The 18,592-nt window shown below is 50.9% G+C and overlaps 7 non-coding genes and 1 pseudogene across 7 annotated transcripts; all 8 read right to left on the minus strand.

The window, feature by feature from the left end:
- Positions 1–4,564: 4,564 nt before the first annotated feature.
- On the minus strand, positions 4,565–4,634 carry LOC142654683 (U2 spliceosomal RNA; annotated as a pseudogene).
- Positions 4,635–5,916: 1,282 nt separating this feature from the next.
- LOC142653378 (U2 spliceosomal RNA) lies at positions 5,917–6,107 on the minus strand. The gene has a single exon (XR_012848311.1). It is a non-coding gene; the product is annotated as a U2 spliceosomal RNA (small nuclear RNA).
- Positions 6,108–7,389: 1,282 nt separating this feature from the next.
- Positions 7,390–7,580, minus strand: LOC142653379 (U2 spliceosomal RNA). Its single transcript, XR_012848312.1, has one exon. It is a non-coding gene; the product is annotated as a U2 spliceosomal RNA (small nuclear RNA).
- Positions 7,581–8,862: 1,282 nt separating this feature from the next.
- On the minus strand, positions 8,863–9,053 carry LOC142653380 (U2 spliceosomal RNA). The gene has a single exon (XR_012848313.1). It is a non-coding gene; the product is annotated as a U2 spliceosomal RNA (small nuclear RNA).
- A 1,282-nt stretch (positions 9,054–10,335) lies between these two features.
- On the minus strand, positions 10,336–10,526 carry LOC142653382 (U2 spliceosomal RNA). The gene has a single exon (XR_012848315.1). It is a non-coding gene; the product is annotated as a U2 spliceosomal RNA (small nuclear RNA).
- A 1,282-nt stretch (positions 10,527–11,808) lies between these two features.
- LOC142653384 (U2 spliceosomal RNA) lies at positions 11,809–11,999 on the minus strand. Its single transcript, XR_012848316.1, has one exon. It is a non-coding gene; the product is annotated as a U2 spliceosomal RNA (small nuclear RNA).
- Positions 12,000–13,283: 1,284 nt separating this feature from the next.
- On the minus strand, positions 13,284–13,474 carry LOC142653385 (U2 spliceosomal RNA). Its single transcript, XR_012848317.1, has one exon. It is a non-coding gene; the product is annotated as a U2 spliceosomal RNA (small nuclear RNA).
- A 1,282-nt stretch (positions 13,475–14,756) lies between these two features.
- LOC142653831 (U2 spliceosomal RNA) lies at positions 14,757–14,944 on the minus strand. Its single transcript, XR_012848688.1, has one exon. It is a non-coding gene; the product is annotated as a U2 spliceosomal RNA (small nuclear RNA).
- Positions 14,945–18,592: the final 3,648 nt, after the last annotated feature.

Raw genomic sequence — 18,592 nt, forward strand, 5'->3', positions numbered from 1 at the left:
GCAGAGCCTTACCCATGAATTCGTGAGAGACCCGGTCAAAAGCCTTCTCCTGATCCAGACTGACCAGGGCCGCGTGTGTACGGCGGCTTTGCATGTAATGCACCGTGTCCCTCACCAGGGCAAGACTGTCGGCCACCCTACGGCCAGGAATGCCGCAGGTTTGGTCCGATCCGATGATCTGTCCGATGACAACCTTCAGTCTGTTGGCCAATACTTTGGCGAGGATCTTGTAGTCCACGTTCAGGAGAGAGATGGGACGCCAGTTTTTCAGGTCACATCTCTCCCCCTTCCGCTTATACAAGATCGTGATCATGCCTTCTCTCAAGGACGGTGGCATTCTACCCTCCACCACCATCTCCTCATAGAGCTCCAGCAGGTCCGGACTGATCAAGTCCCCCAGCGCTACATAGAGCTCTGCTGGGAGACCATCACTGCCCGGGGTCCTGCCGGGTCTGAAGGATTTAGCGGCAGAGAGCAGTTCCTCCACCGTCAGGGGTACATCCATAGCCTCCGTACCTGCAGGATCAAGATGATTAGTGATACCTGACAGGAATTTATCGGCGGCTTCGGGGTCAGTGGTTTTCCGGGAGTAGAGGCTTCGGTAGTAGTCTGTGACGACTCCCATCACCTCCTTCTTCCCAGAATGCATGTTTCCGGTCTCATCTCGAAGTTCCTTCAGGGGCGTGTGGCCGGCATGGAGTTTCCTGAAAAAGAACGAGTTACATTTCTCACCCTTCTCCAGGTTCTCCACCTTGGAACGAAAGACAATTCGCTTGGATTCCTCCTCAAAGTGCCTTTTCAGGCCCTTTTTGGCTTCCTCCAGCTCCTTCCTGACGTCCCAGCCGCATTGAAGGAGGTCTTGCAGGGATCGCAGCTGACGCTGCATCTCTCTGAAGTCTCTCTTCCTCTCACACGCCTGTTGACGACTTTTTGCCTGAAAGAAACAACGAAATTCAACTTTAACATATTCCCACCAGTCACAGGTTTTGTCAAAGAAAACTTTATCATTCCTCCAAACAATATAGGCGTCTCTAAGTTCCGCCAGTACCTCCTCTCTTTCCAGCAGGGCACAATTCAGCTTCCAGGAGCCAGGGCCGGGAGGAAAACCGTGGCCGATGGCACCCTGGAAGAGAATGGCCCTGTGGTCAGAGAAGAAGCAGGGGACCATGGAGTGCCCATGCTGCTTGACTGCCCGGGAGGTGAACACAAAGTCAATCCGAGAACGAAGTGAGCCATCGGGTCGGCTCCATGAATAGTTCACAGAGCCAATCCCCATGGAGCCCACAACGTCCTGCAAGGATGCTTCGGTTACCATCTCGATAAGCAGTTTGGAACTGACATCCAGTTTGATTGAAGTGCCGGAACTTCGTCCATCCTCTTCGATGGGGCAGTTGAAGTCCCCGGCCATCACCACTGCCCTAGTGGTGGCGAGCTGGGTCCGCAGGGTCTGGAATAGTTCCAGGCGCTCAGCCTTCATAGGGGGAGCGTACACGTTGATGAGCCTAATCGGCTCTCCTGCCCAGGAACCGTCTACGACCAACAAGCGGCCGCAGGCGAGCTCCTGGACAGAGTCAACAGTAAATACGCTTCCCCTAATCAGGATGGCAACCCCTGCAGACTTACAGTCGCCCCCACCAGACCAGTAGGACGGACCATGGGTCCACTGCCTGGCCAGATGATGGTATGACCTGGAAGAGGGGAGAGTACATTCCTGCAGCATAAATACATCACTCGACTGCTTGGAAAGAAAAGTTAGCACCATCTGACATCTAGTCCTATCTCTAACACTCCTCACATTGAGGCTAAAGATGTTAAGTTTAGCAGCCATGGGGGAGAATAAAGAAGGTTAGTGCAAACGATACACCTTAGTTACCAGTCCGGTCGGGCGGATCCTCCTCTCTGGAGCCTGGCGGGTCCGGAAGATCCAGCAGGCCCTCTGACAAAAATTGTTCCAGGATTGTAGCCACCTGGATGTCTGTTGTGAAGTCGATGACCTCAGGTTCAGACACGAGTTCCTCCACCATCTGCTCCATTTCCTCCTGCTGCGCAAGGGAATCTTCGCAGATTTCCACGACTTGTCTCTTTGAGGACTCAGCAGCTGGGCTGTCCCTCACCTTTCTCTTCCTCTGGATGGCACCTGAGGAGACAAGAGGGGGAAAATCCTCCAGGGAGAGGACTCCAGCAGCTGGAGGGGAAGATGTTAGTGCTGCTGGAGCTGGGGAGAAGGGAGGCTGGGTTGGGAGAGGTGCAGGTGACAGGACCACTGAGATGGGTGGGTAGGAGAAGGTGAGAGCCTCAGTGGGGGTGACAGGGGTTGGGGACGGGGGGGTGGGGAGGGCCGGGCGAGGGAGGGTGGGAAGGGTAGGGCGAGGGAGGGCCGGGAGACGGGGGGGAGGGACTGTCGTCTTCTTACCATCCTTCTTATTCCCGGTCTTCTGCGCCGCTGGAGCTCTGGCTGGGGCGGGGTTCCCTCTGGCCGGAGCTTTCGCCGCTACAGTTGCCCAGGATCGATCCCTCTTCGGGCAGTCCTTGTAGGAGTGGGCTGCTTGTCCGCAGAGGTTGCACATTGTCCGTTTCGGGCAGTCTTTGGTCTCGTGTCCTGTTACCCGGCAGTTCTTGCAGGCGTCCTCCTTGCAGTCCTTCACCGAATGACCCTTCTTGCTGCATCTCCTGCAGATCTGCGGCATGTCCGGGTAGTAGATGAGGCCGTAGGAGTTGCCCAGCGAGAATGACTGGGGCAGGTGTTGGAGGCCGTCTTCCGCGCTGGAATCCTTGTTCAGTCGGACGATTACCGACCACTTGCCAGTCCAGAAGCCGAGTCCGTTCAGGATGTGGGTGGGTTCCCTCACCACTGTGCAGAACCGCTTCAGGAGCGTGGTGATGTCTTTGCCGGGGGTGTGTGGGTTCCGCATTGAGACCGTCACCCGCCTTTCCTCTCTTTGGACAGGGCAGTTGCCCACAAAGCGAGAGAAAGGGGATTCAGGCCTCGCCGCTTTCACCATCTCCCAGTACCTTCTGCAGATGTTGATCGAAGCGAAGGTCACGAAGAACATCCCGGTCATGAAGGCCTGGATGCTGATGGTCTCCGGCTTAGCGAAGCCCTGGTCCAGGAGCATCTTCTGGCAGAACACTTCTTCCGTCATGTCCGGCACTCTCCCGTCCACCTCCTTCAGCTTCAGGGCCACCGTCTGCTTCATCCAGGGCTCCAGGGTTGGAGCAGCCTGGTTCGGCTTCCTGGTGGCCTGTTCGCCTGAGGAGGCTTCAGGAGGAGATGTCCTGGCCTGGGCCGGCTCACCTGGTCCATCAGCCTTCTTCTTCTGGGTGGCAGGGTTGCTGGTTGAGGCCATGGCTTCTTCCAGCTGTTCCTGTCGCTTGGGGAGGATCTTCGATAGCTCTTTCCCGAAGGGGGCGGAGCTATGCAAATCTTCTCCTTGCTGGCCGAGGTTCTTCCACGAAATTTCTTCCGCAGCGGTTCCTCGTCGAGCTTCTTCTTCTGCGGCCGAGCTTCTTCGAAGATCCCCTTCAGCAGCGGCTCTTCTCCGAAGTTCTCCTTCTTCTTCCCGGCAGCGATCTCCCGGAGCTTCTTCCCCGATGGCGGCTTCTCCCTTCTGGATCGTCGTCTTCGCTGGTTCTTCTCCGCAGTTCGTCGCCGGCTTCGTCTGGAACGCTCTTGGATCGCTAAGCTAGTGTTTATAGCCCCCAGTGGTTCTCCGAGCTATCTATCCTTACAAGGACTGATAAGAACAGATTTTTTTTTTTTTTTATAGAAAGCCCGAGCCGTGCTTTCTATCACCCAAGTGCATAAAAAGTGCAGAGGTGCCACACAAAAAGTGCACAAGGATGCGGTCTATCGCAGCCCTTCTCTTAAAAGAGAGAGGCCCCGCATAACCATTCCCTGACCCTCCAAACCATAGGCCTAGAGGATCAAGGATCGATGGTCCCCCCTCGCCGAAGCTTAGGGAGACCCAAACACACTCCTAGGCTTCTACCTGGGCTGCCACCCCAGTGTCCACCTAGGAGCCTGCATCCTAGTTGCACCTCCCCTCCGAAGAAGGGAGGCCGGGTTGCAGGGGAAAAAGGAACCAGAAGGCCACACATTTTCCCCCTAGACCTCAGGAGGGTCCCAAAAGGGCACCGCATCCCAAAATCCTTGTGACAAACGTGACAAACACACAGTGAAAAACAAAATTAAATAAGTGGATGTGCGCTGTGATACAGCCTGGACATCCGCCAGGTATAAAAAATTCCTCATCTCCCAGCCAGAAGGCCGGGAGAATAAAGGTGTGTGCTCATATAGCGTGAAAGAGAGTGCGTGCAAGTGTGCCTTCACTCAGTGGGATCCCACCCCCAGTGAGTTAGGGCACCCCAGGGTCACCAGCCCTGGGGCACATAGCAACTCGGGCTTCCAAACTACCCGGCCTAATGACCTCGATCCGGCGGTCGCCTGGTCACCTACAAATGGTACCTTTAAACCAAATGCGTACACCAGAGCGATGACCGTTGTGGTTCCCTGCCCTCACCTCGGCGTTCTGTCATCCCCCTACGATGGCCCACGTACCACCGGCAGGGATGATTACTAACCTCAGCTTGAGCAGGTACTACACTTGATCTTAGCCAAAAGGCCGAGAAGCGATAACCCGAGCGGCCCTTGCCTTGCCCGAGCCTGTCCCATACTGCTGTTCACCCCTTGCAGCGATTCAGCCTACTCCTAGGCAATTCCATGGGGCCCTGCAGGCTCACACACATTTACAGCTACTAAGCGGGAGGTGAATAAAGGCCGGAGAGGAAGCCAGACAGGATTTGCTTCTTTTGCTTGCACCACAATGCAGTGCTGAAAGAGGAGGAATCTACATAAAAACGCCTTCCTGGCAACGCCCAAATGCCCTCCTGCCATGCAGATAAACACTGGCAGCGGCAGCAAGTGCATGCCCACAGCCACCCCTTGTTCCTTCACACCTTGTATCAGCTTTAATCCAGTCCTGTGCTGCCTGCTGAGCAGCACTGAACAACACTGCCTGGGCCCAGGCTTTTATCTCTGAGGCAGGCCCCATTATGATGTCAGAAAGCTGGCTCTGGAATCCTGAGGGCTCCACTATGACACGTGCAAAGTTCCGTCTGAACTTTATATAAGACTGTGAGGCTCAGTCAGTCACTCAGTGTTGCCTGAGAGGGCAACACTGCAACAGCCGGCCGCCAGGCTGTCTTTTTTTTGCACATTTATTTGCCTCCAGGAGGCCACAAGAGGGAGACAAGGGACTGCAAAATGGAAAATAGGCATCCACCAACTTTACAGACAACTTCTCTTTGCTCCTACAACCTCCATCCTTGCACAGTTTGTTATTCTTCCAGGTAACATAGTAACAAATCCAAATTGCTGCTCTCTTTGTAGGCAAGCAAGGGTTTGTTGCAACTGCAATTCTTACTTCTTCTTGAAATGTAGGGACGACAGTACATTCCATCACATCCACCTAGTGTACACAGGTAGGTCCATTGTGGCGGGTAGGCGGCTGGCTGCTTTAATGGCTGTTTGCTGTTCCCCTACTCCACTCCACTCCACTATTTGACTGTGGTGCTGCATCAATCAGTGGCTGGCTCAGGTGCAGCTCTTTAACTTACCTAGGAGGGAGGGAGGGAGGGCGGAGAGAAGACAAGGAAGGTGAATGAGCTGTTCCAATGTGAAATGCCGGAAACACAGAAACACAGAAGACACACACACACACACACACAACAAGAGGTGGCAATGTATTCATTAATTGCATTTAATAAATGAGCTCATTATCACACATGACTGTACAAATGCATTGTCCAACAGGTGTTGAAATAATGGGATTAAAAGGGGAGATCCCTTCAGAAAGACAGAAACAATGGCAAAGAGAAAAAACACTTTTGGAATCTGATTTTAGTCAACACATAAGGGAAGGGTGCACCGGTCCTGGAAATACTGCAATACCAGGTCAATGCGTGGAGTGGACAGAGCAAGCTCTATTTCCATCTCCCTGTTCTAAAAATCCATTTAATATATGGTCCCCAGATAGGGGACGTATCAGATATTAAACTGATAAGAACAGATACTACACTTGATCTTAGCCAAAAGGCCGAGAAGCGATAACCCGAGCGGCCCTTGCCTTGCCCGAGCCTGTCCCATACTGCTGTTCACCCCTTGCAGCGATTCAGCCTACTCCTAGGCAATTCCATGGGGCCCTGCAGGCTCACACACATTTACAGCTACTAAGCGGGAGGTGAATAAAGGCCGGAGAGGAAGCCAGACAGGATTTGCTTCTTTTGCTTGCACCACAATGCAGTGCTGAAAGAGGAGGAATCTACATAAAAACGCCTTCCTGGCAACGCCCAAATGCCCTCCTGCCATGCAGATAAACACTGGCAGCGGCAGCAAGTGCATGCCCACAGCCACCCCTTGTTCCTTCACACCTTGTATCAGCTTTAATCCAGTCCTGTGCTGCCTGCTGAGCAGCACTGAACAACACTGCCTGGGCCCAGGCTTTTATCTCTGAGGCAGGCCCCATTATGATGTCAGAAAGCTGGCTCTGGAATCCTGAGGGCTCCACTATGACACGTGCAAAGTTCCGTCTGAACTTTATATAAGACTGTGAGGCTCAGTCAGTCACTCAGTGTTGCCTGAGAGGGCAACACTGCAACAGCCGGCCGCCAGGCTGTCTTTTTTTTGCACATTTATTTGCCTCCAGGAGGCCACAAGAGGGAGACAAGGGACTGCAAAATGGAAAATAGGCATCCACCAACTTTACAGACAACTTCTCTTTGCTCCTACAACCTCCATCCTTGCACAGTTTGTTATTCTTCCAGGTAACATAGTAACAAATCCAAATTGCTGCTCTCTTTGTAGGCAAGCAAGGGTTTGTTGCAACTGCAATTCTTACTTCTTCTTGAAATGTAGGGACGACAGTACATTCCATCACATCCACCTAGTGTACACAGGTAGGTCCATTGTGGCGGGTAGGCGGCTGGCTGCTTTAATGGCTGTTTGCTGTTCCCCTACTCCACTCCACTCCACTATTTGACTGTGGTGCTGCATCAATCAGTGGCTGGCTCAGGTGCAGCTCTTTAACTTACCTAGGAGGGAGGGAGGGAGGGCGGAGAGAAGACAAGGAAGGTGAATGAGCTGTTCCAATGTGAAATGCCGGAAACACAGAAACACAGAAGACACACACACACACACACACAACAAGAGGTGGCAATGTATTCATTAATTGCATTTAATAAATGAGCTCATTATCACACATGACTGTACAAATGCATTGTCCAACAGGTGTTGAAATAATGGGATTAAAAGGGGAGATCCCTTCAGAAAGACAGAAACAATGGCAAAGAGAAAAAACACTTTTGGAATCTGATTTTAGTCAACACATAAGGGAAGGGTGCACCGGTCCTGGAAATACTGCAATACCAGGTCAATGCGTGGAGTGGACAGAGCAAGCTCTATTTCCATCTCCCTGTTCTAAAAATCCATTTAATATATGGTCCCCAGATAGGGGACGTATCAGATATTAAACTGATAAGAACAGATACTACACTTGATCTTAGCCAAAAGGCCGAGAAGCGATAACCCGAGCGGCCCTTGCCTTGCCCGAGCCTGTCCCATACTGCTGTTCACCCCTTGCAGCGATTCAGCCTACTCCTAGGCAATTCCATGGGGCCCTGCAGGCTCACACACATTTACAGCTACTAAGCGGGAGGTGAATAAAGGCCGGAGAGGAAGCCAGACAGGATTTGCTTCTTTTGCTTGCACCACAATGCAGTGCTGAAAGAGGAGGAATCTACATAAAAACGCCTTCCTGGCAACGCCCAAATGCCCTCCTGCCATGCAGATAAACACTGGCAGCGGCAGCAAGTGCATGCCCACAGCCACCCCTTGTTCCTTCACACCTTGTATCAGCTTTAATCCAGTCCTGTGCTGCCTGCTGAGCAGCACTGAACAACACTGCCTGGGCCCAGGCTTTTATCTCTGAGGCAGGCCCCATTATGATGTCAGAAAGCTGGCTCTGGAATCCTGAGGGCTCCACTATGACACGTGCAAAGTTCCGTCTGAACTTTATATAAGACTGTGAGGCTCAGTCAGTCACTCAGTGTTGCCTGAGAGGGCAACACTGCAACAGCCGGCCGCCAGGCTGTCTTTTTTTTGCACATTTATTTGCCTCCAGGAGGCCACAAGAGGGAGACAAGGGACTGCAAAATGGAAAATAGGCATCCACCAACTTTACAGACAACTTCTCTTTGCTCCTACAACCTCCATCCTTGCACAGTTTGTTATTCTTCCAGGTAACATAGTAACAAATCCAAATTGCTGCTCTCTTTGTAGGCAAGCAAGGGTTTGTTGCAACTGCAATTCTTACTTCTTCTTGAAATGTAGGGACGACAGTACATTCCATCACATCCACCTAGTGTACACAGGTAGGTCCATTGTGGCGGGTAGGCGGCTGGCTGCTTTAATGGCTGTTTGCTGTTCCCCTACTCCACTCCACTCCACTATTTGACTGTGGTGCTGCATCAATCAGTGGCTGGCTCAGGTGCAGCTCTTTAACTTACCTAGGAGGGAGGGAGGGAGGGCGGAGAGAAGACAAGGAAGGTGAATGAGCTGTTCCAATGTGAAATGCCGGAAACACAGAAACACAGAAGACACACACACACACACACACAACAAGAGGTGGCAATGTATTCATTAATTGCATTTAATAAATGAGCTCATTATCACACATGACTGTACAAATGCATTGTCCAACAGGTGTTGAAATAATGGGATTAAAAGGGGAGATCCCTTCAGAAAGACAGAAACAATGGCAAAGAGAAAAAACACTTTTGGAATCTGATTTTAGTCAACACATAAGGGAAGGGTGCACCGGTCCTGGAAATACTGCAATACCAGGTCAATGCGTGGAGTGGACAGAGCAAGCTCTATTTCCATCTCCCTGTTCTAAAAATCCATTTAATATATGGTCCCCAGATAGGGGACGTATCAGATATTAAACTGATAAGAACAGATACTACACTTGATCTTAGCCAAAAGGCCGAGAAGCGATAACCCGAGCGGCCCTTGCCTTGCCCGAGCCTGTCCCATACTGCTGTTCACCCCTTGCAGCGATTCAGCCTACTCCTAGGCAATTCCATGGGGCCCTGCAGGCTCACACACATTTACAGCTACTAAGCGGGAGGTGAATAAAGGCCGGAGAGGAAGCCAGACAGGATTTGCTTCTTTTGCTTGCACCACAATGCAGTGCTGAAAGAGGAGGAATCTACATAAAAACGCCTTCCTGGCAACGCCCAAATGCCCTCCTGCCATGCAGATAAACACTGGCAGCGGCAGCAAGTGCATGCCCACAGCCACCCCTTGTTCCTTCACACCTTGTATCAGCTTTAATCCAGTCCTGTGCTGCCTGCTGAGCAGCACTGAACAACACTGCCTGGGCCCAGGCTTTTATCTCTGAGGCAGGCCCCATTATGATGTCAGAAAGCTGGCTCTGGAATCCTGAGGGCTCCACTATGACACGTGCAAAGTTCCGTCTGAACTTTATATAAGACTGTGAGGCTCAGTCAGTCACTCAGTGTTGCCTGAGAGGGCAACACTGCAACAGCCGGCCGCCAGGCTGTCTTTTTTTTGCACATTTATTTGCCTCCAGGAGGCCACAAGAGGGAGACAAGGGACTGCAAAATGGAAAATAGGCATCCACCAACTTTACAGACAACTTCTCTTTGCTCCTACAACCTCCATCCTTGCACAGTTTGTTATTCTTCCAGGTAACATAGTAACAAATCCAAATTGCTGCTCTCTTTGTAGGCAAGCAAGGGTTTGTTGCAACTGCAATTCTTACTTCTTCTTGAAATGTAGGGACGACAGTACATTCCATCACATCCACCTAGTGTACACAGGTAGGTCCATTGTGGCGGGTAGGCGGCTGGCTGCTTTAATGGCTGTTTGCTGTTCCCCTACTCCACTCCACTCCACTATTTGACTGTGGTGCTGCATCAATCAGTGGCTGGCTCAGGTGCAGCTCTTTAACTTACCTAGGAGGGAGGGAGGGAGGGCGGAGAGAAGACAAGGAAGGTGAATGAGCTGTTCCAATGTGAAATGCCGGAAACACAGAAACACAGAAGACACACACACACACACACACAACAAGAGGTGGCAATGTATTCATTAATTGCATTTAATAAATGAGCTCATTATCACACATGACTGTACAAATGCATTGTCCAACAGGTGTTGAAATAATGGGATTAAAAGGGGAGATCCCTTCAGAAAGACAGAAACAATGGCAAAGAGAAAAAACACTTTTGGAATCTGATTTTAGTCAACACATAAGGGAAGGGTGCACCGGTCCTGGAAATACTGCAATACCAGGTCAATGCGTGGAGTGGACAGAGCAAGCTCTATTTCCATCTCCCTGTTCTAAAAATCCATTTAATATATGGTCCCCAGATAGGGGACGTATCAGATATTAAACTGATAAGAACAGATACTACACTTGATCTTAGCCAAAAGGCCGAGAAGCGATAACCCGAGCGGCCCTTGCCTTGCCCGAGCCTGTCCCATACTGCTGTTCACCCCTTGCAGCGATTCAGCCTACTCCTAGGCAATTCCATGGGGCCCTGCAGGCTCACACACATTTACAGCTACTAAGCGGGAGGTGAATAAAGGCCGGAGAGGAAGCCAGACAGGATTTGCTTCTTTTGCTTGCACCACAATGCAGTGCTGAAAGAGGAGGAATCTACATAAAAACGCCTTCCTGGCAACGCCCAAATGCCCTCCTGCCATGCAGATAAACACTGGCAGCGGCAGCAAGTGCATGCCCACAGCCACCCCTTGTTCCTTCACACCTTGTATCAGCTTTAATCCAGTCCTGTGCTGCCTGCTGAGCAGCACTGAACAACACTGCCTGGGCCCAGGCTTTTATCTCTGAGGCAGGCCCCATTATGATGTCAGAAAGCTGGCTCTGGAATCCTGAGGGCTCCACTATGACACGTGCAAAGTTCCGTCTGAACTTTATATAAGACTGTGAGGCTCAGTCAGTCACTCAGTGTTGCCTGAGAGGGCAACACTGCAACAGCCGGCCGCCAGGCTGTCTTTTTTTTGCACATTTATTTGCCTCCAGGAGGCCACAAGAGGGAGACAAGGGACTGCAAAATGGAAAATAGGCATCCACCAACTTTACAGACAACTTCTCTTTGCTCCTACAACCTCCATCCTTGCACAGTTTGTTATTCTTCCAGGTAACATAGTAACAAATCCAAATTGCTGCTCTCTTTGTAGGCAAGCAAGGGTTTGTTGCAACTGCAATTCTTACTTCTTCTTGAAATGTAGGGACGACAGTACATTCCATCACATCCACCTAGTGTACACAGGTAGGTCCATTGTGGCGGGTAGGCGGCTGGCTGCTTTAATGGCTGTTTGCTGTTCCCCTACTCCACTCCACTCCACTATTTGACTGTGGTGCTGCATCAATCAGTGGCTGGCTCAGGTGCAGCTCTTTAACTTACCTAGGAGGGAGGGAGGGAGGGCGGAGAGAAGACAAGGAAGGTGAATGAGCTGTTCCAATGTGAAATGCCGGAAACACAGAAACACAGAAGACACACACACACACACACACAACAAGAGGTGGCAATGTATTCATTAATTGCATTTAATAAATGAGCTCATTATCACACATGACTGTACAAATGCATTGTCCAACAGGTGTTGAAATAATGGGATTAAAAGGGGAGATCCCTTCAGAAAGACAGAAACAATGGCAAAGAGAAAAAACACTTTTGGAATCTGATTTTAGTCAACACATAAGGGAAGGGTGCACCGGTCCTGGAAATACTGCAATACCAGGTCAATGCGTGGAGTGGACAGAGCAAGCTCTATTTCCATCTCCCTGTTCTAAAAATCCATTTAATATATGGTCCCCAGATAGGGGACGTATCAGATATTAAACTGATAAGAACAGATACTACACTTGATCTTAGCCAAAAGGCCGAGAAGCGATAACCCGAGCGGCCCTTGCCTTGCCCGAGCCTGTCCCATACTGCTGTTCACCCCTTGCAGCGATTCAGCCTACTCCTAGGCAATTCCATGGGGCCCTGCAGGCTCACACACATTTACAGCTACTAAGCGGGAGGTGAATAAAGGCCGGAGAGGAAGCCAGACAGGATTTGCTTCTTTTGCTTGCACCACAATGCAGTGCTGAAAGAGGAGGAATCTACATAAAAACGCCTTCCTGGCAACGCCCAAATGCCCTCCTGCCATGCAGATAAACACTGGCAGCGGCAGCAAGTGCATGCCCACAGCCACCCCTTGTTCCTTCACACCTTGTATCAGCTTTAATCCAGTCCTGTGCTGCCTGCTGAGCAGCACTGAACAACACTGCCTGGGCCCAGGCTTTTATCTCTGAGGCAGGCCCCATTATGATGTCAGAAAGCTGGCTCTGGAATCCTGAGGGCTCCACTATGACACGTGCAAAGTTCCGTCTGAACTTTATATAAGACTGTGAGGCTCAGTCAGTCACTCAGTGTTGCCTGAGAGGGCAACACTGCAACAGCCGGCCGCCAGGCTGTCTTTTTTTTGCACATTTATTTGCCTCCAGGAGGCCACAAGAGGGAGACAAGGGACTGCAAAATGGAAAATAGGCATCCACCAACTTTACAGACAACTTCTCTTTGCTCCTACAACCTCCATCCTTGCACAGTTTGTTATTCTTCCAGGTAACATAGTAACAAATCCAAATTGCTGCTCTCTTTGTAGGCAAGCAAGGGTTTGTTGCAACTGCAATTCTTACTTCTTCTTGAAATGTAGGGACGACAGTACATTCCATCACATCCACCTAGTGTACACAGGTAGGTCCATTGTGGCGGGTAGGCGGCTGGCTGCTTTAATGGCTGTTTGCTGTTCCCCTACTCCACTCCACTCCACTATTTGACTGTGGTGCTGCATCAATCAGTGGCTGGCTCAGGTGCAGCTCTTTAACTTACCTAGGAGGGAGGGAGGGAGGGCGGAGAGAAGACAAGGAAGGTGAATGAGCTGTTCCAATGTGAAATGCCGGAAACACAGAAACACAGAAGACACACACACACACACACACACAACAAGAGGTGGCAATGTATTCATTAATTGCATTTAATAAATGAGCTCATTATCACACATGACTGTACAAATGCATTGTCCAACAGGTGTTGAAATAATGGGATTAAAAGGGGAGATCCCTTCAGAAAGACAGAAACAATGGCAAAGAGAAAAAACACTTTTGGAATCTGATTTTAGTCAACACATAAGGGAAGGGTGCACCGGTCCTGGAAATACTGCAATACCAGGTCAATGCGTGGAGTGGACAGAGCAAGCTCTATTTCCATCTCCCTGTTCTAAAAATCCATTTAATATATGGTCCCCAGATAGGGGACGTATCAGATATTAAACTGATAAGAACAGATACTACACTTGATCTTAGCCAAAAGGCCGAGAAGCGATAACCCGAGCGGCCCTTGCCTTGCCCGAGCCTGTCCCATACTGCTGTTCACCCCTTGCAGCGATTCAGCCTACTCCTAGGCAATTCCATGGGGCCCTGCAGGCTCACACACATTTACAGCTACTAAGCGGGAGGTGAATAAAGGCCGGAGAGGAAGCCAGACAGGATTTGCTTCTTTTGCTTGCACCACAATGCAGTGCTGAAAGAGGAGGAATCTACATAAAAACGCCTTCCTGGCAACGCCCAAATGCCCTCCTGCCATGCAGATAAACACTGGCAGCGGCAGCAAGTGCATGCCCACAGCCACCCCTTGTTCCTTCACACCTTGTATCAGCTTTAATCCAGTCCTGTGCTGCCTGCTGAGCAGCACTGAACAACACTGCCTGGGCCCAGGCTTTTATCTCTGAGGCAGGCCCCATTATGATGTCAGAAAGCTGGCTCTGGAATCCTGAGGGCTCCACTATGACACGTGCAAAGTTCCGTCTGAACTTTATATAAGACTGTGAGGCTCAGTCAGTCACTCAGTGTTGCCTGAGAGGGCAACACTGCAACAGCCGGCCGCCAGGCTGTCTTTTTTTTGCACATTTATTTGCCTCCAGGAGGCCACAAGAGGGAGACAAGGGACTGCAAAATGGAAAATAGGCATCCACCAACTTTACAGACAACTTCTCTTTGCTCCTACAACCTCCATCCTTGCACAGTTTGTTATTCTTCCAGGTAACATAGTAACAAATCCAAATTGCTGCTCTCTTTGTAGGCAAGCAAGGGTTTGTTGCAACTGCAATTCTTACTTCTTCTTGAAATGTAGGGACGACAGTACATTCCATCACATCCACCTAGTGTACACAGGTAGGTCCATTGTGGCGGGTAGGCGGCTGGCTGCTTTAATGGCTGTTTGCTGTTCCCCTACTCCACTCCACTCCACTATTTGACTGTGGTGCTGCATCAATCAGTGGCTGGCTCAGGTGCAGCTCTTTAACTTACCTAGGAGGGAGGGAGGGAGGGCGGAGAGAAGACAAGGAAGGTGAATGAGCTGTTCCAATGTGAAATGCCGGAAACACAGAAACACAGAAGACACACACACACACACACACAACAAGAGGTGGCAATGTATTCATTAATTGCATTTAATAAATGAGCTCATTATCACACATGACTGTACAAATGCATTGTCCAACAGGTGTTGAAATAATGGGATTAAAAGGGGAGATCCCTTCAGAAAGACAGAAACAATGGCAAAGAGAAAAAACACTTTTGGAATCTGATTTTAGTCAACACATAAGGGAAGGGTGCACCGGTCCTGGAAATACTGCAATACCAGGTCAATGCGTGGAGTGGACAGAGCAAGCTCTATTTCCATCTCCCTGTTCTAAAAATCCATTTAATATATGGTCCCCAGATAGGGGACGTATCAGATATTAAACTGATAAGAACAGATTTTTTGATTGAAAATTGCTTTATTGACAATCAATCGTCATCATACAAACATTACTGCGACGCAGCGCAAGCCATGAAGCAGCAAATAATAAATAATAACAGTCGTCAAACATAACATGACAGTATAATACACAGTACAGGCTAGCCTATGCTATACATTACACCACATGCTACACTAACATTCTTGCATTCACTAACGCCAAACAACAAAGCATTACAGACAAGTGATGGGATAGGGGAGTGGGTAGGAGGGGATAGGGAAGGGGGAAATCACAGGCCCGAAGCTTTATTGAAAGACAACACACAAGAAGGGAGAGTGGGGGGAAGGGGAGTATCAGTCCTCTTCCTCATCGACGTCCGGGCTGTCCCAGGTGGAATAGTCTCTGAGCAGGCTGTGGATCAGCCTGCGGCAGTCCTGGACGGACACACTCTCTCTCCGCAAAATCAGACGATTCCTGGCGAACCATATAGCGTCCTTAAAACAGTTCATAAGGCGCCAGGCTTCCTGGATTGCTCCATCCGTGGTATTCCCAGGAAATAGTCCATAAAGTACCGAGCGGTACGACAGTCTGTTCCTGGGAACTGAGTCCTTGAGTTCGTGTTCCAAGGCTTTCAACAGACCCTGTGCAAAGGGGCACTGCCAGAAAATGTGCAAAGATGTTTCCTCCGTGAAGGGGCACCTGGGGCAGTACCGGGTCTTGCACAGGTTGCGGGCATGCATGAATGACCTAAGAGGCAGTCCTCCCTGGATGGCCATCCATGAAATGTCCTTGTGCCCGTTGGTCAACCTGCCAGATGACACGTTAGTCCAAACAGTCTCCAACGTGTCGGCATGAAGCCCTGGAACAAACTCCAGTGAGTCCTTTGCTCTGATGTGCTTGTGGATCGTCTTAGGTTTCCACAAGTCGGGCTTAAGACCCTCCAGTTGATGCTCCCTCACAAACCGGACGACATCTCCGTAGAACCAGGGAGCGTGCCAGTTGTAAGGGAAGGAGCTGTCCCACTTGTCCCAGCCAAAACCTCGCCAGAGGGGAAGGAGGAAGTAGCGGGACATGGCCTTGCCCGCAGAGCCGTTTGCTGTCCTCAGAGTCCTACGAACACAGTCACATACAAAAGCGATCCGCAGCAGAGTGGGAATGTCGGGTATACCCTTCCCACCTTTGCGGGGCTCCTTGTACATAACAGTCCGCTTTACTCTGTCCATTTTCGAGCCCCAGATGAAGCGAAACACAGTCCTGGTAATGGCCCTCGAGACGGTGGCAAGAGGGGGCCATGCCTGTGCAGTGTATTGTAGCACAGGCAAGACTTCGTTACGCAGGACCATTGCTTTGCCCTCAATAGTGAGTTGTCTGAGGCTCCACAGTCCGATCCTTTGGTTGACTTTGGCCAAGCGTTCTTCCCACGACTTTAGGGCTGCACCTTCCTTACCGAACCAGACTCCCAGAATTTTGATGAAGTCCGGCTTGATAGTAAACGGGAAGGAGGCAGGAGAAGGCAGGTACCACTTTCCGAAGAGCATGGCTTCCGACTTCCCGCAGTTGACTTTTGCCCCTGAAGCGCGTCCGAACTCCTCACAGGTCTGGACGAGTGCAGTCACCGAACTCTGGTCAGCGCAGAAGACGGTCACGTCGTCCATGTACAGCGAGCATTTGACCTCGAAGTGTCCTGGACCTGGTGCGGTGATCCCTCTGATCTCTCCATTCTGCCGGATAGCCTCTGCGAAGAGCTCTATAACACAAACAAAAAGGAGAGGTGAAAGAGGACAGCCTTGTCTAACCCCCGACGATACAGGAAAGGGGTCAGTCTTCCAGCCGTTCACCAGCACCGAGCTGTAAATGTCGCAATACATCAGGTTAACATACAAACAGAACAACCTGCCAAGCCGCAGCCTACGCAGAGCCTTACCCATGAATTCGTGAGAGACCCGGTCAAAAGCCTTCTCCTGATCCAGACTGACCAGGGCCGCGTGTGTACGGCGGCTTTGCATGTAATGCACCGTGTCCCTCACCAGGGCAAGACTGTCGGCCACCCTACGGCCAGGAATGCCGCAGGTTTGGTCCGATCCGATGATCTGTCCGATGACAACCTTCAGTCTGTTGGCCAATACTTTGGCGAGGATCTTGTAGTCCACGTTCAGGAGAGAGATGGGACGCCAGTTTTTCAGGTCACATCTCTCCCCCTTCCGCTTATACAAGATCGTGATCATGCCTTCTCTCAAGGACGGTGGCATTCTACCCTCCACCACCATCTCCTCATAGAGCTCCAGCAGGTCCGGACTGATCAAGTCCCCCAGCGCTACATAGAGCTCTGCTGGGAGACCATCACTGCCCGGGGTCCTGCCGGGTCTGAAGGATTTAGCGGCAGAGAGCAGTTCCTCCACCGTCAGGGGTACATCCATAGCCTCCGTACCTGCAGGATCAAGATGATTAGTGATACCTGACAGGAATTTATCGGCGGCTTCGGGGTCAGTGGTTTTCCGGGAGTAGAGGCTTCGGTAGTAGTCTGTGACGACTCCCATCACCTCCTTCTTCCCAGAATGCATGTTTCCGGTCTCATCTCGAAGTTCCTTCAGGGGCGTGTGGCCGGCATGGAGTTTCCTGAAAAAGAACGAGTTACATTTCTCACCCTTCTCCAGGTTCTCCACCTTGGAACGAAAGACAATTCGCTTGGATTCCTCCTCAAAGTGCCTTTTCAGGCCCTTTTTGGCTTCCTCCAGCTCCTTCCTGACGTCCCAGCCGCATTGAAGGAGGTCTTGCAGGGATCGCAGCTGACGCTGCATCTCTCTGAAGTCTCTCTTCCTCTCACACGCCTGTTGACGACTTTTTGCCTGAAAGAAACAACGAAATTCAACTTTAACATATTCCCACCAGTCACAGGTTTTGTCAAAGAAAACTTTATCATTCCTCCAAACAATATAGGCGTCTCTAAGTTCCGCCAGTACCTCCTCTCTTTCCAGCAGGGCACAATTCAGCTTCCAGGAGCCAGGGCCGGGAGGAAAACCGTGGCCGATGGCACCCTGGAAGAGAATGGCCCTGTGGTCAGAGAAGAAGCAGGGGACCATGGAGTGCCCATGCTGCTTGACTGCCCGGGAGGTGAACACAAAGTCAATCCGAGAACGAAGTGAGCCATCGGGTCGGCTCCATGAATAGTTCACAGAGCCGATCCCCATGGAGCCCACAACGTCCTGCAAGGATGCTTCGGTTACCATCTCGATAAGCAGTTTGGAACTGACATCCAGTTTGATTGAAGTGCCGGAACTTCGTCCATCCTCTTCGATGGGGCAGTTGAAGTCCCCGGCCATCACCACTGCCCTAGTGGTGGCGAGCTGGGTCCGCAGGGTCTGGAATAGTTCCAGGCGCTCAGCCTTCATAGGGGGAGCGTACACGTTGATGAGCCTAATCGGCTCTCCTGCCCAGGAACCGTCTACGACCAACAAGCGGCCGCAGGCGAGCTCCTGGACAGAGTCAACAGTAAATACGCTTCCCCTAATCAGGATGGCAACCCCTGCAGACTTACAGTCGCCCCCACCAGACCAGTAGGACGGGCCATGGGTCCACTGCCTGGCCAGATGATGGTATGACCTGGAAGAGGGGAGAGTACATTCCTGCAGCATAAATACATCACTCGACTGCTTGGAAAGAAAAGTTAGCACCATCTGACATCTAGTCCTATCTCTAACACTC

This window comes from Rhinoderma darwinii, chromosome 5, assembly GCF_050947455.1.
Source record: "Rhinoderma darwinii isolate aRhiDar2 chromosome 5, aRhiDar2.hap1, whole genome shotgun sequence".
NCBI classification, from domain to species: domain Eukaryota; kingdom Metazoa; phylum Chordata; class Amphibia; order Anura; family Rhinodermatidae; genus Rhinoderma; species Rhinoderma darwinii.